The sequence below is a fragment of the Plectropomus leopardus genome, chromosome 8 (assembly GCF_026936395.1).
Source record: "Plectropomus leopardus strain MGB_pleo_1.0 chromosome 8, ASM2693639v1, whole genome shotgun sequence".
Lineage (NCBI taxonomy): Eukaryota > Metazoa > Chordata > Actinopteri > Perciformes > Serranidae > Plectropomus > Plectropomus leopardus.
Window position 1 is genome coordinate 16189569 of NC_142183.1, and position 14016 is coordinate 16203584.

A 14016-nucleotide genomic window follows, 5' to 3' on the forward strand; every position below is an offset into this window, starting at 1 on the left:
TCATTAACATCTGCGCACTTTTCAGGGAAGTGTGTTATTAGTCTGTCACTGAATGTAGGGGGAGAGTGGAAAACAAATGAGGGAAACTGAGAAAGACAGCCACCTGGTTGTCTTTGTCACTTGAGTTTGACTTTCTTTATAAATATTCAGTGTTTGTGCAGGATTCCCTAATATGTGTCATTAGCTGTCGGCGCTGAGCTTGTTCAACCTGGAGGAGAGCGGTGCGGAGGATTCCAGATGAGTGAGTTCACGCTGGGTTTGTGTTAGCAGGCATACCTTAAATTTCCATGGAAATGGTGTAGTTGCACTGAGCACAAGTAAAAGCCTGTAATCGCTCCATGTTGTACTGAGTTCATCCCTTATATACATCAGCCTACAGTATATGTTTCCTCATGTGCAAATTAGATACGTTTGTACATTAAAGGAGCAGTGTGTAAGATTTAGGGGGATTTAATGGTATTAAGGAGGACTGCAGATTGCAACCAGCTGAAACTCTCCCAGTTAGAATTCCTGCAGTGTTCATTGTTCAGAGGGTTTTTACCATGAGACAAATTATCCACAGAGGTCTCTTCTTCTCCAAAACAAACTGACCAGGTGATTTAAACATTTAAAAACACTGAATAAAGCAGTAAAACATGATAAATCAGTGTTTCTCCAAAGCTGTTGAGTGCATTACAGACGGGCCGCAAGCCTAACCCCTAGGGATGGGGATCATTCATTTTTAAAAATATTGATACCATTATTGAGACTCCGTAATCCGTGATCCTAATCTTCATCGATACTTTTCTATTATTTTGTGGAAAGACGAGGTGATAATACATTTTTTAATAGAACTTAACAAGTGACTGTTTCTGAACAGAACAAAACATTCATAGCCTTCGATAAACATGGCTGATATTAAAGGGCCCCTTCATTGCAACAAAAAACTAACAATAGCAAAAATATATCGGCAGCACTAATTGAAAAACACTGTTTTCTATTTCTACTATCCATTTCATATTGCTGGGAAAACGAATTTCTCATTTAAACGACTGTATTATTCAAGTTTCTCATCAAAAACTAAATTTTCTTTTTCTTGATGTTACATTTGATTACACCATGATGATGTTTTATTTACCTTGACCTAGTTGTCATTTTAGTGAGCCGACCTTGAACTTATCACAATGAAACCTCATTTATTTAGCTTACTAGCTCTTATCCTGCTGATTTCGACTGGGATTTCAACATCGGATTACTATTTTTAACTGATGGGACTTGCTACAAAGTTTGCTCACCCTTCTTTAAGTTATCTGAATAACATCCAGTCGTTCAGGAGATCTTTACCCAGAGCCACATTATCAGCAGAGGTCTTTTCCCCTCCAACACAAACAAACAGTTTCATGATAAAGATCAGTGTTTTTCCAAAGCTGTTTGGCTCGTCACAGAGCGGCTGCTAATTATGGTGAACGATGCATAAACGAGAAAAGCCTGATCTAGAGCCAATGCTTGCTTTGTCTGTTCTGGGCAATTGTAGAAGTATAGCGGTGCAACATGGCGATCTCCGTAGAGGAGGATCTGCTTCCTACATAGATACAAACATCTCATTCTAGGTCACAAAAACACAACAGTTCTTATTTCCAGATGATGATACACTAAAAAAATCTTATTGTCAATTTCTGCCATACATCCCCCTAACTGTCACACACTGGACCTTTTAAACAAAGATGAAGATCACGGTGGGCGAGGGGGATCAAGACTTGTGTGGACGTTCAGCTGACATGGTGTGAAGGCCCTGCGACAGTTTCTATAAGCAAATAGGGATTTATTGACTGGCTCACAGGGTTTTCTCTTGACTCTTTAAGCTAATAATTGGCTTCAGATTCAAACAAGCCATCCGACCCTTAAAACAGTAGAGCGAGCCTTTTATAACAACCTGCAGCTCTCGACTTGGCCAGACCCTCTCGTCACTTAGAAACCGCAGAAACTGGAGCCAGAGCAGTTCTTTAAAGACCGTGAACACAAAGAATGTCCCCTTTCTCTGGTCCAGCCTTAGTGTTTTATGTCCCCTTTTTTCCATCCGGATATATTTATTGCTTCTTCACCCGGTCCCTTTTCATCAAAGCCCTCCCGTCCCATCTGTCTGTCCTCTATCTCTCCTCATCATCAGGTCAAAACAAAGCGAACATTTTCCACATTTTCAGTCCACGTGTCTTGACAAACAGCTTTATCTGTGCCAGGAATTACCTTTTCAGACGTTATATTTTCCTCTCTGATAAATATCTCATCCTTCTGTTGAGCAGATCCCCCTCCTGCCGTCAGTCCCTGGTTCTCCTGCAGGGCCTTGTGGGTATGTATTCAGCCTGACTTCCCCTCGGCATGATGTCATTTCAGTTTGGCTGCATGAGCTGTAAGAGGAAAAGAGAAAAAAAAGGAAAAACACAGTTAGCAAAAACAGAACTAAGGAATGCAAACTGCGATGAAATCCATCAAGAGAGGCGCAGAGTGCTTCTCCTCATATCTTTAACCAGTCTGGGCAGAGCAAAGCGTGTAGGAGACTCTGCTGCTGAGACTGGAAGTCATCCCAAGAGATATTTAGTCACTGCAACCTCTGGCTTCCCATAACAACATTAAAACATCTCTTTGGCCTAGATGTATGGAAAGGAGAAGGGCATCTGTTGGCGTAATCAAGCAATATAATGATTATAACAGGAATTCAGGTCCCAAAAGGCAAAATAAATCCACTTATCACTATGAAGACATTTTGCAGATTGTTGTCAAATCAATGCCAGTTCTCTGTAGAGGAATGTTGGCTGCAGATATGTTGTATTAATAAGATAACAACTGCATTTGCAAATATTATTTCTCGGTGATACTGAAGAGAAACAGTACAAAAATGGATATAAAAAGGCCTATATTATTGGATTATTTAAACCAAATACAGCTGAGAACCGAACCCTATGATCTTTGACTTTTATTACTAATATTATTCTTGTACTGTTAATCATGACCCTGAACAAACCCTGACTCTGAAAACAATGCTGCCCAATAGGGAAATTAATAAAAGAAAATATTTTTTGCCTCAATTCCTCATGAAAAAACACTTCCCACAAAACCTCCCACTATGATGCGAAGATTGGCGCCAAAATATTTGATAGGAACTCAAGAACGACCCAAGTGTGGGTTGAATATTTGGGTGATTTTAACTCATACCAGAAGGGAGGAATAACTCAGGGAATGGCAGAAATATTGTGAAATCTAAACTGGTTGGTGAAAACAGATATAATCCAGAAGTGTCTGACTCTCCGTCTGTGATCAGCACTGAAGTCTGGAGTGGAGACGGCCTTACAGCTGTTATACATTGTGGAAAATGCAAACGTGTGAGCCGCGATTAGAACGACAGACCGAGTCAGAGCGTAGCCATCATCACAACAATATGGCTTGAATATTGAGAAATCATCAAACAAGGCTTTGATAGAAACACTGCAAACCACATGAGATGGAACTTCCTGCTGCCGTTTCCATGGAGGAGACGAAGGCAAAGAGCATTCAGGTCATTTGAGCAGAGGAACAAATCTGCTGTAAAGGACTCTGTAAACAGACTCAAATATTTACAGCCTCAAAGCGAACATTCCCGTGGACACTCTTCTGCATGAGTCTGTCCTTCGTGCACAGAGACGGCTGATGAGTTTGTTACTGAAAAGAAACTCTGACTTCCAACCTGCATGTCCCTGTTTGACCCTGAGTATGATCCTCCGCCAGCTTTCAGTCTACCTGCACTGAGATTTTGGTTTGAACTTTTCTCCCACTCAGGAAACTCCAAACATAATTCACCTATTAAATCTTTGACTATACGTTTCTTTGTAAATGTAGAGTTGTTCATAACAACATAACTTGTCAACTAAGGACAACTGCGATCAATTATACAAGTAGTTCCGACCAAGCAATTTGATTGGCCCACAAGACATTGCGAACGTGCTCAAATTTGCATAAGAGCACACCTTCCTAATCACTAAGAAGATTGCTCCACCATTTCTGATTCACTGCTCTCAGAGAAATCATATGATTATCGTACCAATTCAAGCAGGGGACAGCCGTTAAAAAATACAGAAAATACAGCTAATCAAATGAAAAGTAGCAGCCAACTCACTAATTAACACATACAAAGATGACATTGACCAGAATAAACCACCATTTTCTGAACAGACACATTATAAACTGACAAAAAGTGACATTTGCGTGTAGGAACTTTTAGTTTCTCAAGAGGCACAGTCCTGTGTTTGTTGGACCTGTCCACTTCCCCTCCTACAAGGCCTTAACTACTTCCACACTCTTTGCATCTGTTCTCTAAATGTCTCATAATAATACAGATGGGTTCACATTGGAGTTGGTTGAGAGCCTGGTGCAGACACTAAAGGGTGCCTCCCCAACTGCCCAAGTATTTTGTCGCCCTGGGAGTGAGACCAGGCTGCCACTAGCTACTCATCAACTGTATATGTCTGCTATTTGAGAGCTTTGTTTTATCCTTTTCTTTGGAGTCATGGTTTACTAATCTGTCTTTGAAAAACAGAACCAGACTGAGTCAGATTGTGAAATAGTCAAGTCTTGGTTGGTGATTAGTGAGTCCCAGCTGAGACCAGAGTCCTTGTATACCAGACAGTTACAGAAGATAGCCAGCTTTATTTCTAATGATGACTCACACCCTTAACATGAGGAATTTCAGCTTCTACCGTCTGGTCGAAGATTTACAGTCCCAAGGTGTACAACAAAACCCTACAGAAATAGTTTTGTTCCAGCCACAATTGCTCATTTGAGCAACTCAGAAACATTCACAGATATTTATTCATTTATTTAGTGTCTTATTGTGATTTGTGACCTTATCCCAATATTTTATTGATAGCAAGCATCTGAGCACTTTTTGTCACGGTTTATTGTTTTGTCTTTCATCAGGGTGTGTTGTGATCTTGAATTTTGTCCGGATGGATGCTTTCCGCTTTTACTGCAAAACAAATCTATGTACTGGTACAAATAGTAACCTGGAATTGAGCCTCTTTTGCTGAATACAGCTGCCTACATTATTCATACAGAGCTTTGGGGCGCTGGAAGCTCACCTGGTGGGGCGTGTGCCCACGTAGGCTAAATCTTTAGCAGTGGTTCAGGTTCTAGTGAGACCCATGGCCCTTTCATGTCCCTTCTCCCCCATTACATATTTATCTGTCTAATCAAATAAAGGCAAAAAAGTGCTTTAGGAACTCTTATAGTCTTTACTCTAATTTGGTAATTCGGTAATGATAACTTTTGACAAACCTGCCTAAATAACAACTTTTTTCACAAATTTCACTTCAAGACATTTGCATAACTACCTCTCTGACACTCGACATTTTTCTAAAAAATATCCCAGGTAAAAAATGACAGGCTACTCAGATAATCATTTTTAGTATCAAGAGTAAACAGTGCTACAATCCACTAAATCCAGGCTGAGGGGCACCTGAGTCCTGAGTGGAATGTTCTGGAATGTTCCGGAATGTTCTGGAATGTTCCGGAATGTTCTGGAATGTTATCACAGTTCTTTGCTCCAGAGAATTTACTAAGGACCCGCCCACAGGAGCAACCCGGTTGCCAGGTAACGAAGAAGCCTCGATAACAGCCACAGTGTGGTCTGTTAAAACAGGGAGTGGGATCTAGGCAGTGTGCGTGTGTGTGTGTGTGTGTGTGTGTGTGTGTATACACATACACACCAGCTTCTGAACACAACAAGTGGCACCTTTGAGAAATAAAGCCTTTCATGCCTCAGAGCAACAACCAGGCTGGAAAATAGTACTTTCAGATGATCATGAGTTCAGTTTAGGTGTGTTTTTTTGTCTGTTTCTTATTTTATTCTGTCATTTTATTTCTTCAATTAACCACATAATTTGTGGCACTTGTGGTTTTCATCCTGCATGAAGCAACAAGAGACAATCCAGACGCAGCCCTACAACAAACAGAGCTGTGAGGCCACCAGATCTCTTCGCTCTGCTGTTATCTACAGCTGCTAATCCTTGCACTTACATGCAATAATAATTTGGTGACACCGCTCTCCAACTTCACATAACATTGTTTGTCTGAGAATACAGACAAACAATGCCTTCTTTTTTCCACAGACACACCCTGCCACTGTCTCCAACAAACAATTTAAAGTTCCTAACAAGGGCTTAATTATCAGTGCGTGTGTTGGGCTGTTACTGCATTCTCTCAGTGAATTTAACCACTTGAAACCTGGATCAAGATCACTTCTCTTGTGCTGCATTCAGATGCCTTTGAGTGCGTAAACCTTTGAAGCCTTTGAAGCAAATTGGTTTAATTTCTTTAAAAGACGTGGGGAAAAAAAGCAATGATCAACTTGGTAAGAAATGTCCCTTAAATACAAGAAATTAATAGATTAGAAAATTATTATTATTATTATTGTTTTTATTTTTTGTTTTTTTTCTTGGGGAGGGATATAAAGGTAATTTTCTTGTACTTTTAAACAATTTCTTGCTCATTTTTGCATTGCTCAATGCCCTCTTTGCATGCTTTTAAAAGAAATCAAGGCAATTTGCCCAGGTTAAGAGGGTTAAAGCATTTTTCCACTGCTTACCTCCTTCCCCTAGATATCTACTATGGGGCTTTTTATGATTATAACGCTGCCAGAGCTGCAAGTGAATGAGGAGCTGAGCAAGCCAAAAGACTGCACGGGGAGGTTTTCATGGTTTATGAGGAAAAAAAATCTAAGAAGGAAGAGAACGTGGCTTCTCTTGCTGCATTCTTTCCTTCATCAGGAATTCACTGAGGTTTGGCCATGCACTTTTTACTGGAGCCTTTTTCCTGTTCGCTTGGGAGTAACAAGGCCGTTCTTTTCTTGTCCCCGTGTACTTTGAACAGAGGAGCAGCAGACTGTGTTTCAGAGCTGTCCAAGTGCTCAGTGCAATTCCACACCCACGATTTAATCCTTTAAAATGCCGCATATCACACAGAAACAAAGCAAGCCCCCGCTCCCAGTGTCCGAAACAGAACCCTGAGAGCCGTGGAGCTCATTTTCCAGAGAATAATGCTCTCTATGCAGATCAGCCACAAGCTCGGGTTCAGGGTTTTGTCCCCCTGACTGGTTCTCTTTTCAGCTGCGGACAGATTGATGAAGCAATGACGCTCATAATTGGATTCCAGCATGGCACATCTCTGCTCTGTGCTCAGCTGGAGCTTATTGTTTTTGACCAGCATTTAATGTGCGGTTGATTGGGGTCCATAAATTCAACAGACAGGAGATGGCAAAGGGATTTACAGCTTCAGGGCTGTGACAAAACATTCCAGCGACAACTGTTTAATTGTAAACTTATCTAAAAGGTTATCCGCAGCCAGATGAACAGAAAGCCCTGAAGGGCATGTGTGCCTGAGATTCGGGGATGATCACAAAAGTTTTGCAAACGCATGTCTGTTTATAATAAGCGGCAGAATCCAAAACACCCCATGCAAAGCCAAGGAAAACTTGGAGAAAAACCTCAACTGTGTCTGACACCAGGGATCCTGTTGGAGGAGACTTTGACAGAGACGTCCTGTTCCAGCAAAACCAGTAAAAACAGATCATAAATGTCTCTGTCTACCTGCCACACTTTTCCTCACTCACCAAATATTGAGTAAAAGTATGCTTTCACTCTCCTCTCCTCTATCTCACTCATTCATTTGTTTATGAAAATAATGATTATGTAACACTGGTTAAAAATTACAACCTGTTACAATCCTAAATCTCCTCCTTCTCACACACACACACACACACTGATCCAATTGCACCAATTGTTCCTGTTTTTCCCAGAAGCATGCGAGGCAGCGTAAACGTCTGGCGGCTCAGTGCAGGCAGCAGGATGAGCGACAACGGCGTGTAATAAGAGAGAGAGAGAGGCGGCTGAGGTGGCCAGAGCCTGATCTCAGTACAGACGAGGCTGGGCTGCAGCTGTGTGTCCTTGCATTCAACTCCCATCTAGATCCACATTAGTAACACCATCACCAGCCAAGACCTGCATCCACTTACACTCGGACATGAGTACACTGGGACGTACACTTAGGTCAGCCTCCTTATCTATATTTCCATCTATGAAGGCATCTACAGTATGAATTTATTCACTATTCATCTGTATTCACTGAACTTCTGCCCATTATAGTGACAACTAAATAAACGATTGAAATTATTTCAGTCATATTGTAATTAAAAGTACCTCAATATGTTGTTGTTTTTGTTTATGTTAGATATGTTACGTTCAGTTTGTATTAATCAGATCTACTACTTGGGGTATGGATTTATTTTGTATGTTTTTTAAAAAAAATATTTATTTTATATTATATTTATTTTACTTTTTTATTTTATTTTTTGTTTGTTTGTTTGTTTCTTGCTTTATTTCTTTTATTTTTAGAATTACTTTTTTGTGTGTAATTTTTAACTATTATTATTATTATTATATGTAGTGATTTATTGTATATATATGTGTGTGTGTGTGTGTGTGTGTGTCATGTGATTTGATGACCGTAGGTGACACTGTTTAAGTGAAAAAAAGAGTTAAATAAAATATTAATTAAAAAAAAAAAACATAAAATTTGATCATATAATTGAATGTAACTGTACCCGAAAACTAAAGTAAACAAAGCAGGTTTTAAAAGATTCAAACAAAGGTTTTGCAAATGTTTTAGAAGGAAGGAAACTCATTCAGTTTTTCCATAAGAAACTAAAAACCTACTGAAAATCTTGTCTTTGCTAAACTCAAGTGGTTTAAATTTCCCCCTTGCTGCCAGAGGAAAATGTTGGCATTTGATGTTTCTGCAAACCAGGGATATGTTACATTTGCACATTTCATATGTGTCATATCAATGTTTCTGAGGTGACGTAGTTCTGGTTACATGAGCTGATTTTGTCATCTGAAGGTGGAGGGAATGGTGGATGGTGTGACATCTATCATATGCTCGAGACCAACAAACAGTAAAACCAGTTGTGATTTAGTGGCTTATTGCTGTGTTTCCAGCGGCTTTTAGGCACGGAAAGTGGTTTTGAGGTATTTCAAGCCAAAATATATTCTTTTCCTTCCCATAACCAGGCGGATTTTGTACCTAAACCTAACCACATTAACCACAGTATTGTTGAAACCTTAAGTTTTAACATGTCTGCTATATAACAAATGCAATGTAATGTATCTATGGTTTGCAGAATTGTACAATGCCAACATATTTTTGGTTATTGGGTTGGTAAAACTGCACTCCAGGGTGTGTCTGTCATTACCACAGAAGCAGAATTTTATGTCCATGCTCAGTGCACTTTTACATCACTGTTGGGTGTGGTTACAGGTGCAACAGACAGAAAACTATACCCTGGGAACCAGAAGAGTCTTTGAAATCATGTTTTATTCACTCTGGCAGATACCAGGCTAAGAGAACTTTCCTAGGTACCTTTAATTTAGTCTGAGTATATTTTCTGTATTTATGTTGTCCATCATGTCCAGGAGATTTAAATGTCTCATTTTACGAGCGTCTTTCCTGCGTACGGTATGTGTTGCTGTCACTCTCCCCTCATGCGGGGGTCATGTATCCAGAGGGTGTTCTTGAATTATGAGCCGGTGACTTGGCAGGGTGTTGAATGACTGTCAGCTTCAAAAGCGCCGGTTCACCAGCTTCACTGCACAACCAAAGGAACTCCGCTCAGCCGCCAAGTCCCAGATGCCCTCTAGTCTCCCACAACAAACAACCCGAGGACACACGAAAACTTCAGAGGGTATAACCTGAGCCAAGCTGCTATTAGGACCCCTAATATTTAGACTTTTTTCACTTTGCACAAAAAACATCACTGCATTTTGCACAATAGCACCTCGTAAAAAACTAAAACAAGAATGTGTGTCCTTTTCCAGCTAAGCGTTTCACAGTGTTCACGGTTGACAGCTGCCTGTAACAGCTCTCAAGTGTAATAATAAGGAGCTTCACTGGGGCATTTTGCAGATTAAGTGCCTTGCCTAAAGTCATTTCAAACCTTCCCGGTCATTGTGAGGATATAAAGCAGCAGCTCTAAAATCATCAATCATTTATGTGTGTATATTGTGTTATATATTCTGGTATAATATGCATTTTCTTGAATACTCATTATTTCTATTTTCTTGTAATTTCAACAACAAATGTAAAGTCTAAAACTGAAATAATATATCTATTACTTGACCGACAGATTACTCTAAAATATTTTGATAATTGATAAACTTTTTAAGCAAATATGCACAAACAATTTTCTGGTTGCAGTTCTTCAGTATGATAATCTGCTTTTTTTCTTTGTTTCATTTTTAAGGTGAATATTTTTGCATTGTTGGTGACTGGAAATTTATAAAATATATATTATATTTTCCCTATTTTCTAATATATTGTCTGTCGTACTTGTGAGCTGCAGTGTCCTCAGATTGCATTAGCACGAGGAACAGAAGTAAAAGTAGTGCAGACTCTTCAGGACTCAGTCTGTGAGCTCTTTCCCACCTAAATAATATCTTTCTCTTCCTGCATATAAAACAAAATTATGGAAACAGTGAGCGAGTTAAAGCACCACAAACAGTGTGAACCTGCTGACCATAAATCAGCCACCTGACAGCTCTATAACAATGGACTCCACCTGACCTTTCCTTGTTGCTGCTCTCAGCACCAGAGCTGCCGGCCCTGTTGCCGCCGTCGGGTCGTGTGAGTCCCCAGCAGGGCTGCAGGAGAGATCACCGCTGTTTCAACACAAAACGAGAGGGAAAACAAATAGCAATCAGTTCTAAGTACGTGTAAGGGGATGGTTTATCACATCTGGCTGTTTTAAGTTGTCATTATCACATAGAGGATCAAAAAGCTTGATGAAAAACATGGAAATAAACAACACAAAAACACATTGGAGGCATGTGAGAGCAGCAGAGGAGGTGGTGTTTGTGTTGGAGTTGATTTCATGTCGTTACTGAGCCCTGTTTCTTTTAAAGAGTCACCCAGACGCCATGTGACACACAGATGGAGTGACTCACAGACACTTGTTTTAGCACTGAAGTGACCAAGCATGAAATACAGACGTAGAGACAAGCTAATGAGACCATCTTCAGACCCTACACCACAGATACTCAACATGCTTTGCTTGGGGGCCATTTTTGCAAAATGACAGGAGGCCAGTTGCAGCAGCCCCATATATGTTTCTAGGATTTTAGGGCATTTCAGCACATTTCTATGCTTTTAGGATATTACTATGATTTTAGTATGTTTCTTGGATTTTAGCATGTTTCTAGGGGGGTGCAAAGGATCCTCTACTGGCACTTTTTTCATGCTATTTTATGCACTCTGGCACCTCATGTATACTAAAAGTAAAAAAAAAAAAATCACAATGTGAATCACTTTACTTTTATTATGAATTAGAAAATGGTTGAGGGGCCACCCGGCATCCTATCAGGGGTTAGGGTTGAGCAGTTGAGCATCACTGCCCTAAACTGGCTTATCTGTTAAAACTTTACAAAAAGACTGATTTTTGAAGCCAGTCCCCTCCTTTACAGCTTCTCGTCACAAGGAGACGAGGGAATTATTCCACCCTCATTTCTTTATTCATCCTCCAAAGTTTTTCTCCCAATGGCCTCCTTCTTCTAACTTTGGCTGTAACGCCGGGAAACTCCAAAACATATCCAACAATGTCATTCAAGCGAAGCTGGGTAGAAAGTTAACATTCAGTGTTGTCTCTGCGGCCTGAGCGGCTCCCAGCTCCCCATCATCCGATACTCTCTCGTTGGGTTGCAAACGGTGTCAGATTCAACTAGGTCAAGGCGAGAAGACGCAACTGTGTACAGAGAGGGTGAACGCAAAGACAGATCCCTGACAAAACGGGTGTGAGTGCACATTAATCAACCTCCAAACGCTGGTTTCTTTGTGTATCTAGAGATGTAAAGCTTGCTACAGCAGCATGTGCAACATATTTGCTGCGCCCCACATGGTAAATGGCGCGTGGGAGCAGGGCCAGGTATCTTAATCCCCATCACCCTTGGGATTCCCCACCAAGAGATCCCATTAGTGAGGATAAAAGCTGTAATGTAGTCCGGAGAGGCTCGGTGGACTTGTGGTGCGCTGCAACCCCCACAGGCCAGCACTGACCTCCATCTGATCCCTCACTAACTGGAATTACAGCTCCGGCTCCAGCAGGCAGTGTAAAAGAGCAATGAACTGTAAAGCATTTGGATGTCTTAATGAACAACATACACACAGTCCAATAAAGGGCATCTATAAATTTGAAAGGAGCAGTAGTATTTAAAGATACCATAGAAACCGCTTCAAACATTTGAAGGCTTGCAACATGGACGAGAGGACGGACTTTAACACTTCAAAAACACTTTGAAAAATAATTGTCTGGAACGATGCTGTGTGACGCTATGTTCTCATAAACTGGCAGAAATAGTAGCTTTGTTTGTCCAAATGTGTTTTTCAGAGCAAAAAACTACAAGTTAAAATCCAAGGAATATGAAGTAAGAAAACTACACTCTTCTCAGACATACTACAGTCGTGGATGGATTACTGAACGCGTCTACCGGGCCTCCTGAACTTCACCTGCAAAATATCTCTCAAATTAACACATACCGACCAGAAAGACACTCAAAAATACCACGAAGAGACACAACATGACCACAAAGAGATGCAAAGGCACTACAAAGAGATCCAAATCTTCATCTTCAATCTACAAACGGCATAAAACTACCTAAGAGACACATAGTGATCTTTAAAGAGACACACAAGGGCAACAAAGGCATGCAAAGGAACTACAGAAGGACACAAAATTACAAAAAAGACACAAACAAACCCCAAAGAGACACAAACTGACCTTTAAAGAGACATAAAAAAACAACAGAAATATGCAAAAGAACTACAAAATTACACAGAACGACTACATACAGACACACAAATATACCTAAAAGAGACAAAATTACTTCAAAGAGAGAAACAAAGTGACTACAAAGAGATGCGAATGAACTTCAAAAAGACACAAAACAACTACAAAGAGGCACAAAATCATCAAGAGACACAAATTGACCTTTTAAAGAGACATAAAATAACAACAAAGATATGCAAAGAAACCATAAAGATGCACAAAATTACTACAAAAAGACCAGAAAAGACACAAAATGACCAAAAAGAGAAGCAAAGGAACTATAAGGAGACAAAATAAGATACTTATCTACCTCAAACAGACATTTAAAGAGACACAAAATGACAAAAATATGCAAAGAAACAAGAGACACAACATGAAATATACCCTTATGAGACACAGAACAGGCACAAAGGGGCACCGAACAAACACAAAGAAATAAAACAGCTATGAAAAACAGAAATATACCTACAAAGAAATACAAAGAAACCACAGAGACAAACAAACATACCACAAAGAGACACAAAAACACAAAAAGATGCCAACAACTAAAAAGAGACACAAAACAACAATAAAAACAGGCAAATCTATGCAGCACTAAGTCAGTGTGTTTTGTTCCTATATAGGAGAGGTGGTGGGGCCTTTTAAACGTCTGCGCCCTCGAGGCTTGTTGTCTTATAATCCGCCCGTGAGTACAGCACATAGCCCTGGGTCAGCATCTGGTGTCACTGAGCAATAATCACACACAAGGTGAACATGTGAGGTAATTTAACGACTGGACCTGGAGATCAGGAAATTTATTCACTTTAATGATGTCTGGAGAGCGATCAGAGCGGGTGTCGGAGCGTGAAATCGGAACAAATCAGAGACAGCTGAACCTAAATCGCAAATATTTAACAAAAAACGTAAACATGAATGAAAAGAGAAGGACCAATCACGTGCAGTCAAAGACGAAGCAAGTGGAGTCAGTTAATTGTCAATCTTCACGACTGCCAAAATATAAATGATGGTAGAGTTACATTAATTAACATAAGAGGGGAAACAACCCCAGGCCGAGCAGCAGGGAAACATTGATTACATAAAATATAACAATCGCAGTAATAAGCACAAATCACGTCTCAGATCCAAGTCGTTACATCATCACA

At 40.2% G+C, this 14016-nt stretch overlaps 1 long non-coding RNA gene across 1 annotated transcript in view; it reads right to left on the reverse strand.

The window, feature by feature from the left end:
• Window positions 1-323: 323 nt before the first annotated feature.
• LOC148188882 (uncharacterized) overlaps window positions 324-14016 on the reverse strand; it is a 43756-nt gene continuing 30063 nt past the window's right edge. Inside the window, exons 3-4 of the long non-coding RNA XR_015777253.1 lie at window positions 10621-10715; window positions 324-2384 (exon numbers count right to left, since the gene is read on the reverse strand). This is a non-coding gene — a long non-coding RNA (uncharacterized LOC148188882). The remainder of the gene's footprint in view (window positions 2385-10620; window positions 10716-14016) is intronic.